Raw genomic sequence first — 9,527 nt, 5'->3', positions numbered from 1 at the left:
TTACCAAACTGGGTTGACTAGTCTGTGTTCAATTTCTTCTGAAGTAGGCTGAATGGACAAGCTGGTTTGTGGGTGTTTTTTTGTGGTGTTTTTTTATTGAGGTACTAGTTATTCTAAACATAGTAACTGCATCTGAATTATCGTGAATGACTTCTCCTGGCTTGGGGAAACAGGGTGTACAGCTGTGCCCAGAGTGGGTGCAAAGCTCGGAGTCTCAGGTGCTCTGAGTAGAGAGGATGGGGAGAAAGGGCTCTGCGTTATCTTTCCGTGCAAAGCTGGGACTACTGTAAGCTGGAGAGTTGGTTCAAAGCAGCGATGGTGCCTCTCCTCACAGGCTGGTATGGCAAAGCTTTGTTCAAAATGATTACCTGTGTTTGTCTTGTCCTAGTCTTTAATATTCTTATTTTTCATATAGGCTGTTGCGTGTATGAAGACAGCAATGCCTGTCGGTCCTGGCATCATCTTGCTGTGTGTCTCTAGCTGCTGTCCGCCATGGTAATCCAGAACTATCATCTTTCCACCACACTAGCCAAGTAAGCACTCTTGGAGCTCTGCCACAGGCAAGGCAGAAGATTATTTTTTTTCTAGAAAACAGTTCAGCTGAGAGTGCTCAAAGCTATTTGATAACAATCAAATGCTCAGTAAAAGCCTTGAGTTTGCTAAGTCAATGATTGTCATCTGGGCTCTGTGACAAAAAGTGCATCTTCCTCAGAATTTACAGTCTTGGTACTGACCTTTAATACTGCATTTATAACTAAACCTGTGTATTAATGTAAAACGTGATTTCAAGTTTAGAAAAACTTGCTGCCTTAGTACCTTCAGTCTTCAGTGATGATTCAACAGGCAAAACCACCCAGCATGCTTACCGCCCCTCCTCCAGCTAAAACAGCTTTAGCTTTACCTTGTAGGTAGGTTTCTACGCTGTTTCTTCTTCCTGCTCACACCTCCTTCACTGAGATGGAGGAGTAGATTCCATCTCAAGAGGAAAATGATGGAAAAGGGCAAGCTGTCCTTCCAGGTGATCTTGGACAGAGTGTGTGCTCCCCTTAGCCTCGCTGGGAAGCTGTGAGTGAAGCATGCCCTGTTCTGACTGGTCAGTGAGTGTGGTAGCTGGTATGTTAGGACCAGTCTGCTTTGAGTTGTAACAAGTGGGTTGATCAGTCTGAGTCTGATTTCTTATGTGGTTTAAAAGAAGTTGTAATTGAGCAATAATACTCCCCATTCCTCATGGCACTCTAACTAAGCAAGCTGCTTCTTGCTCCCACTTGGAAGCTGGGAGGTGAATGCAAGTACAGCCAATAATTCCGTGTGACTTTACACTGCTGGTTTGTTTCAAAGGGACAGTACAACATAGTCTGAGTTGGGGGCTTTAAGGAGGCACATAAGATTTATGTTTAAAGCCATTATCTTTCAAAAGTCTTGGTGCTGAGTGTGAACTCAGCTGCTGCTGTACAAAATAGTGAAAACTTGTAAAATAAGTGTGACAGTGTCATGTTGCTTTAAATCCAGGCTGGCTGGTTTGGGGGGCTATATAGATGGGGTTTTCTAGGCAGCTTTTCCTTTGGTTTAACAGTTCCTGCTATAAAGGTGCTTAGGCCCTGCAGAAAGCTCCCTGCTGTGCCCCTGTGCCCTCAGAGGACAGGTATATATAACCCCCCAGCCTGTTTGGAGAGGAGGAGCTAACCTCAGCACTGGAGGGCTCTTCCCCACCCTGCTCCCCGGCCTAGCACGGGTGACACGTAAACGAATCGCTAACGAGGGCAGAGTTGGGCCTTGCAGCCTGGCTGGCAGCGCTTGGGTACAAACCACCAACTGCATGAACCCTGGAGTGGGGACAGCCCGAGGAGGAAGTACGAGGTACCCTGTGTGGGTGGGGGTGAGCCGCCGGCCACACCTCGTGTGGAGCAGGACGCTGTTATCTGCCCTAATAGGCTTGGCTCTAATTGCAGTTTGAAGCTAGGTGGAAGTGTCTAGTCTTAATTAAAATGAGATACGGGTTCTAAAACAATATATGTTGACCTGTTTCGAGTTATCTCTGCTGAGAAGTCAGCAGTCCTGGTAGCTTGGTTGGCTGGTAAGCGCTTTGGTTTGGTGAGTCACCGCGGGCTTACGGCAGCTGGCGGAAATGCCTACGTAAGAACTACGGTAGCTGCGGGCGAGCTCTGCCAAGAGGTGAGGTGGCCCTGTGCTCTGCACTCTGTGAAAGTGAAATAATGTGCCTTTTGGTCGTTTTTAAGTAGCCTCTTTTATCTCTGCCTGGTCAATACAGCTGCGAGCAGCAGGGAAGGCGGACTTTCAGCTGTAAATCAGCAACAGTGTTCAATTCAAAGGTCATATCCTACCTGTAGTAGTTTGTTGGTTCTGTTGAGGGCAGCATTGAGCTTGTGTTAACTTGGTTGGCAGAGATAATACAGTTCGATTACAAGATTGTAAGGGATAAATTTGTTGTCCTCTGTAGAAACTGTATTTATTGGGGAATCAACCTATTTGCCTCTAGTGCTCTTTCAAAGCTGAGGTTTTCTTCGAGTCCCTCCAAAAAGTCTGGACCAATAATTGATAGGCAAGAGTCTCTCATGTTGCAGGAACCTGCAAAATACTCACTCATAGGCAGGCTTTGCTGTTTGGTTTGTGTCCATGCTCCTTGGTGTTCTGCTGGTTCCCTCTGAGTGTGCTGGGACAGCTTTCTAACAGTGACTGACTTCCTCCACATCATATTTCCAGTGATTGGGCTTGTGTGGGATTTGAGACTCCAAGACGCTGGGAGTGTCATGGTTTAACCCAGCAGGCAGCTAAACACCACTCCCCTGCTTCCTCCCAGTGGGATGGGGGAGAGAACTGGGGGGGGGGGGGAAGTAAAATTTGTGGGTTGAGATAAAGACATTTTAATAGGACAGAAAAGGGCGGGAAAATATTAATATTAATAATAGAATTAGAATATAGAAAACAAGTGATGCACAATGCGATTGCTCACCACCTGCTGATTGATGCCTAGCCAGTTCCTGAGCAGCGGCCCCCAGCCAGATTTCCCCCTATTTTATACACTGAGCATGACACTACACGGTCTGGGAGATTCCTTTGGCTGGTTGGGGTCAGCTGTCCCAGCCATGTCCCCTGCCAGCTTCTTGTGCACCCCCAGCCTCCTCACTGGTGGGGTGGCGTGAAAAGCTGTGAAGTCCTTGACTCTGTGTAAACACTACTATAACATCAGTGTGTTACCAACATTTTTTTCATCCTAAATCCAAAACACAACACTACACCAGCTACTAGGAAGAAAATTAACTCTATCCCAGTTGAAGCCAGGACAGCTGGTTACTGGGTGACCTCAATTTTTCTTGCCTAGGAAGAAAAATGGTAATTGTAACCCTTCCCTCCTGGGGGTGTAATCTAGAAAGCTGTGTGAAAGATGGGGAGGTGCTTGGACTTACCTGGAATCAGATGCACTAGCATTGCAGGATAGTTTTGAAACTGGACTTCTTGCATGTAAATAAGTGGGCTTGAACCTAAAAAAACAAAGTTAAAAATTTCTCAGATTTATGAAAAGCATTAGTATCTTTCATGCATTTGTGATACTATAATGTAACTGATTCAGACAGACTTCTTATTCTTCTATTAAAATGTATAATTGATAAATGACTGCAACTCAGTAGACCAAATAGACAATCAGCTTTCTGGGAAATTTCTGGCTCTTCAAGTTAATTTTTTTTTTTCTTTTTTCCTGCCTCTAGGCTGACTAGTTCATCCAGTTTTATGTCCTTAGAAGATCTGCCTTGACATTAGATTTAAATTATCTGGTCAGCCCAGAAAAGAGAAAATACGTTTGCAGTTTGTGACATTCCTTAAGGGCTACTTGTCTTTTTGGGGAACTGACAGATAAGATGATTAATCATCAGCTTGGGATTCATCTTGCTGCTTTAATAGACCTTAGACCCTTTTTCTTAAAAGCAAATTAATGATGGTGTAATCAGGAACAGCACGGCTGCTATGGGAGAACAAGAAGAAATAAATGAATTTTCAGCAAAGCTGATTTATGTTAGAACAGAGAGAAAGCTGCTTGCAGAACACGGCTGTAGTGCTGGAGCAAACTGCAGTTATGTGAAGGTGGTGGAGAATTTTCAAAGATGACATTGGATAACCACTGCTGGAGGAAGGCATGTGTGTGGCACGTTCAGTTCCTGCCTTTGTACGTTGGACCGTCGTGTCTGATCTCCTGAAGTCCCTGCAGCCCCATGTCTCTGTGACCACAGTCACGTTACTGATCCCAGCATTGGTTTCCATTCTTTGTTCCAGGAATTAGCACAGACTTGCCCTATGTCTAATCTCAGTAATGAAGATGTATTTTTTAATAGGTTAGAATTAAAATTTCAGCTTCAGGGCCTGTCCATTGTCAGACTGTGGTTAGAGGTGCTTTGGAGTCCAGCTGTGTTCCTTTCCATTTAGCTATCATCTAAGCTGTTTCTCTATTAGTTGTCAGCACAGTATCTCAGGTCATCCAAATTGTTTCGTCCTGGGGCCCAAATTAATAGTTTAGAAAGGTTTTATGAATGTATCCCTGAAGCCTTGGGACAATTGTGATGTAGGGATGTTTCCTGTTCTTTGAAACATGTCTGGTAGCTACCATCATCTGCCAGAAGGCCCTGGAAGAGGAACCACAAGACAGGAATTCCCTTTGATCACTTCAAAAGTACCAAGCTTCCAGCTTGACATGGATGCTGCTCTGTTGTCCTCCAGTGCCTGCTGTGAAGAACAGCTTTGACACAGCTTTAGTTCTGCTTTGAGCTGGAATTTGGCAGGCCTTGGTAGGGCTGAAGATAAGGGTCTTTTGAGGAAGAATAAAAGGAAAAGAAGGGAGATGGCAAAGAGAGGCTGCTTGGGAGGGAAACATGTTAAGAAAACTCAGGATTGAGATCCATATGGTGAGATGGGTCTGATCCATTGGCCTGGAGGTACCTGGAGAACACGTGCATTTCTTTGCCTAGATGTAATCAGAGCTTACTCAACCAGAGCTAGTTGTCTTGAGCCGAGAGGGAAACCGCATCTATCATGAAAACAAGAAATATAGTTCCTTAGAACTCCATCCTTTCAACTAGAATTTTGTCTCTTCACCTAGCATTGTAGACTCAATTTGGCAGCTTCCTCAGATGAAGCCCTTGGCTGTAGGAACCTTCCTGGTCATGCTCAGCAAAAGTTTTCACCGTCCTGGCCTTTAATTCCCTTCTGAAAAGTTGCTGCTCCTTCTGGTCTTGTAACTCTCTGTTGCCAGAGCTGTGTCAGCAGACGAGCAGACACTGCCCGCCTGTCGTTCAGATTTCTGCGGTATGGTACATGGGGTCTAAGATTTTTCCCTTGGGGCACAACCTGGGAAAGATCTGCACGTGACTCATGGAGAGCCTTAGGGAAGGGATTGATTGGTTTGACTTCCTGACAGCGCTGGGGAGGACAGAGAGCCTTGGGTGTCTGAAGACCTTGTCGCAGGACTTGCTGGACTACAGGTAAACTTAAAATACTTTTAGCTTGTCGATGTGGGGATGTGCAAGTGGACCAGGAACTGTTCATGCTTGAAACAAATAAAGGACGGTATAGGCAAGTCCTGTGCTTTGTCCTACTATGTAGATGTAGTGAGGTGCATCTCCCTAGCTAGAATGACAGAATGCTGAGAGATGCCTGAGTCTTCAGAGGCATCAGCGCTCCTTTGACTGGATACATTCATGAGGCTTTATTTTTCTGTACAAATTGCTTCCTTGTATCTTCAAAGTGATAAGTTTGAATTAAACATCGCAGAGTGCTTTTTATATAGCTGTGCCAACAACAGAGTGCAACTGGCATATTAAAAATGAGATAATGTGTTCTGGATAATACCAGAGTCAGGCTATTATTTACGTTCTTGTATAGCTTGTGCTATCATCTGCATTTGTTCACAGCAAACTGCCTTCTTCAGTGCTTGGTAATAGTTTTTACATAGCATATAAAATCTGAAAGAGGAAGAAGAGCCAACAACATACCTCGATGCACACTAGATCATGTTATTGCTGTACTGAATAGCTCATCCCCGCAAACTTCTCTCCTGTATTTGTCGTTGGGCACAACCACCACAGGAGGGAGCTTGGAAGCAAAGATCTGTTTCGTCCTAGCAATAGTCCTCAGTGGGGTTGTGCTCCGTCCGTGGAAATCAAACACGGTTCTTCACAGGTTGAAAACAGAAGAGAAACGGAAAAAAAAATTTACATTTCAGGACTTTGGTAGCATGGTGTGAGTATATCTTACATAGAACTTCAAAGGAAGTTTTGCACTTAATTTGTCTATTGGGTGTCAGGAATTGCAATCGTATTTGGAGTCTTTTGTGCATAATTGAGGTTATTTATAATTTCCTACTCTGTTATTACATGTAGGTAAAAAGAACCATTTACCTCAGCTGCTGAAGCTGAAATAAAAATTTAGGCACAAGAATAAGATTTGATATGCCTCTGTTTCCTTGAGCAACAGAAACTGTTACTAAAAAGAAAAAAAATAAAAATCAGGGCGAGTCAGTTGACTGACTCTTAATTTGGCTCAGTACTTATACTCAGGTAAAACTATTTATTTTATTATTATTGCAGCTGGGTCCAGCAGCTGAAATGGCACCGTGCTTCTCACCACGCCAGGGCCACGCTCAGCTCCCATACCCGTGCCCACAAGTTGTACTGAGCTCGGGTCTGCTGGCTTTGCAGGGATGCCTGCCTGCAGGAGAGCTGCCTGCACAGAACCGAACTGCTCCCCAAACCCCTGTACCTGTTTATCTTGTAATCCTCACCAGCTGAACACCGATGCAAATGATTGTACAGCCAGCGTGTAATTGTGTCATCACCTGCACTGGAACCACCCGGTGTGAAACTGTCAGACGATGCAATTTGTCTTTAAACTTGCCTTAACTTCCAGTCTAACACTAGGGGTGTTCACTTTCGCTCCTCCTGTCAGTGCTCACACACAGAAGCTCCCCCCTCCTGTCAGTCTCATCGTTTTGCAGACAAGTTATTAATGCTGATGAACAACAGGGGGGTGTCTGTGGAGCTGCTTTCAGTGAATAAGACTTGTGATGTTGCGTTGCCAGAAGTACAGCTCTCGGTGGGAATGTTAGCGAGATGAGGCACCAAGGTAGGATGGTTTGGGGTAGGACCGGGGCAGACTGGAGAGGGAAGTGCTGCTGCACAATGTCACCTTCTGGTATCAAAACAAAACACGGATCAGAGAAGCCTTACCCTGCATCTGGAAGCTAATGTGCAAAACCCACCTGAACACAAAATAAAAAAATACAATAATTTCTATTTTCCCAGCAAGTACTTATGAGTAACAAGTTTCAGCGCGGTGATGTCAGACTATTTAGCTGATGTTTGGCAAGCAAAATTTGGTGGAAATGCAAATGTACCATTGTTTATTATATTCAGTAAATAGAACGGTTCTGGGGCAGAAGTTTTTAGAAGGACAGGACATGGCTAGTCAACTATAACTGTTGAGATATGCTCAAGATATAATGTGACTTGTAAAGTCAAGGAAAAATGATAGCCATTGTTAAAGGTTTAAAGTCAGGACCAAGTGTGCCTGGACTGTTCCTATCAGACATGTCCGAGTCATCCCTGGCTTTTCCAGCCTGCTCCAGTATTTCTCCTGTCTCTCAGTTTAAGGGTCTTTCTTGGGACCTAACTCAGATCTTCCTTGAAATTTCCAGCAGTTTTTTTGTTTTCCCCATAGCTTAGGAACACAGCCAATCCATCTTCCTGTATCAGGAGACTGCTGTTGTTGCCTCTTTCATCACTTTAACAAACTCAATTCTTTCAGGCTTTGTTTTTTTGAAAACACTTTTTGGGGGGCCTATTTTATAAAAAATTTAAAGTGACTGGTATGTAAGTCAGGACTCAGCTGAGAGTGAAACCATTCCTTTTGATGTAGCAGTGGGAATGTTGTAGGTACCCTAACCTGGAAAGAAATTTCCCTGTTTTTGCAGTACTGGTGCCATGCCTTGGACTTATTAACCAGCTGACGATACTCCTCCCGTGTGCCTAGTGCTGTTCAGAAGGACTTTGGCTGTGCCTGAGCCTGCTCCCAGTGATGGCAGGCAAGGAGCCGTGTTGCTCACTGGCCCTGAGGTTGGGAGGGTTATGGCTGAGTGAGAAGTGAGTGGGTGTTGTCCCAGCAGCTCCAGCTGAGGAAGAGGTCTAATGTAAATATATGAAAGGCCACCACAGACCAAAGTCCCCCTAGGTGAGTCCCTGTCTCCAGCAGCTGCCAATAGCAAATGTGGCAAACAGCGTGAGTGCTTCTCCTCAGCAAGGAGCCGGGTGCAGTTTCTTGCCTTTTGGACTATGGTATTTAAAATCCCCTGAAGGGTCTCTCTTCCATCACTTTCTCTAGCTGCCTGCTTTTCCTTTCTTCTAAACTGACTTTGAAGATAAGCATGACAAAGCCCATGGTACAGCAGCATGTAGGCCTGCAGCTGCAGTGATGCAAGGGGAGCATGTTACATCCCTTCTCTGCCAGAGTTTGGTCTCTCAGCCTGCTCCTCTCAGGAGTAACTTGAGGAGAGACTGGGGAGGTTTGGGGCATTTCCCTGCACATCCTCAGGGCCTAAAGTGAGCCCTTTTGGAGGATGGTGGCTGAACTTGCTCGCTCTCTGCCCGCTGCTGGTGGCTCACCATTTCAGGATGCTCCATGGAGCGTAACCACAGTGACTCAGCTCTCTGTCAGATGTCCTGCATGCTACTGCTTCTGCGGTCAGCAGGGGAACAAATGGACAATCACTAAAGGCAAGTGTGAAAATTCTGCTTGGAAAAGGGGCAGCAGGGTTTGGGAGGAAGGAGACTCCTTGTTTCTTGGTCTGCTCTGTCCATCCTGGCAAACACTGGGGTGTCTGAGAGTCTGAAGAAGACCCTGATTCAAGGCAGTATCATCCAGCCTCATACAGGATCAGATGCACTTGGTGGACTGACGTCCTTCGCGGGAGAGTTGGTGCAATGCAGGGTGGTGGTAGTAGGGTCCAGAGAACTAAAAAATCAAGGGATGAGCTGGCTGAGCAAGCAGCCCTGAAGCAGTACTCACTCCAACATGCTGCAGTAGCAGTAATAATCCCCTACGACAGTCCAGCGCCTGCCTAGCACTACTCAGTGCATGTATTTCTGCAAACAGGGGATCCTGTCCAAACGCTGCCTTCATCCAACATCCAACTCAGTGAGGGGAAGGTCTGCTGGACAAGAGCAGTCTGAGGGGTCAGGCGGCTCGTCATGGCCCCAGAGCTGAGGCAGAGAAGCAGCACAAGTGCAAGCCCCAAGCACCCACCACCCCGTGGGGAGGCTGCACCCCGCAGCCTGGGCTGAGCCCTGGCGGGTTTCAGGGGTGCGCAGCTGGCTCTGGCACTCAAGGGATGAGCTAATGTGTGGGGTCATGGGCTTTTCAGGTGTCAAACAGGAACCAGGTTGTCTGAAAGGCATGTGAGACTTCACTGAACTGCCAAACCAGGGTACCAGCCAGGAATCGGCAGCGGGTCCTCCTCTGCCTCCCTG

The sequence above is a fragment of the Athene noctua genome, chromosome 11 (genome assembly GCF_965140245.1).
Source record: "Athene noctua chromosome 11, bAthNoc1.hap1.1, whole genome shotgun sequence".
NCBI classification, from domain to species: Eukaryota; Metazoa; Chordata; class Aves; order Strigiformes; family Strigidae; genus Athene; species Athene noctua.
The sequence above is the reverse complement of the archived record's forward strand: the minus strand, read 5'-3'. Positions refer to the sequence as shown.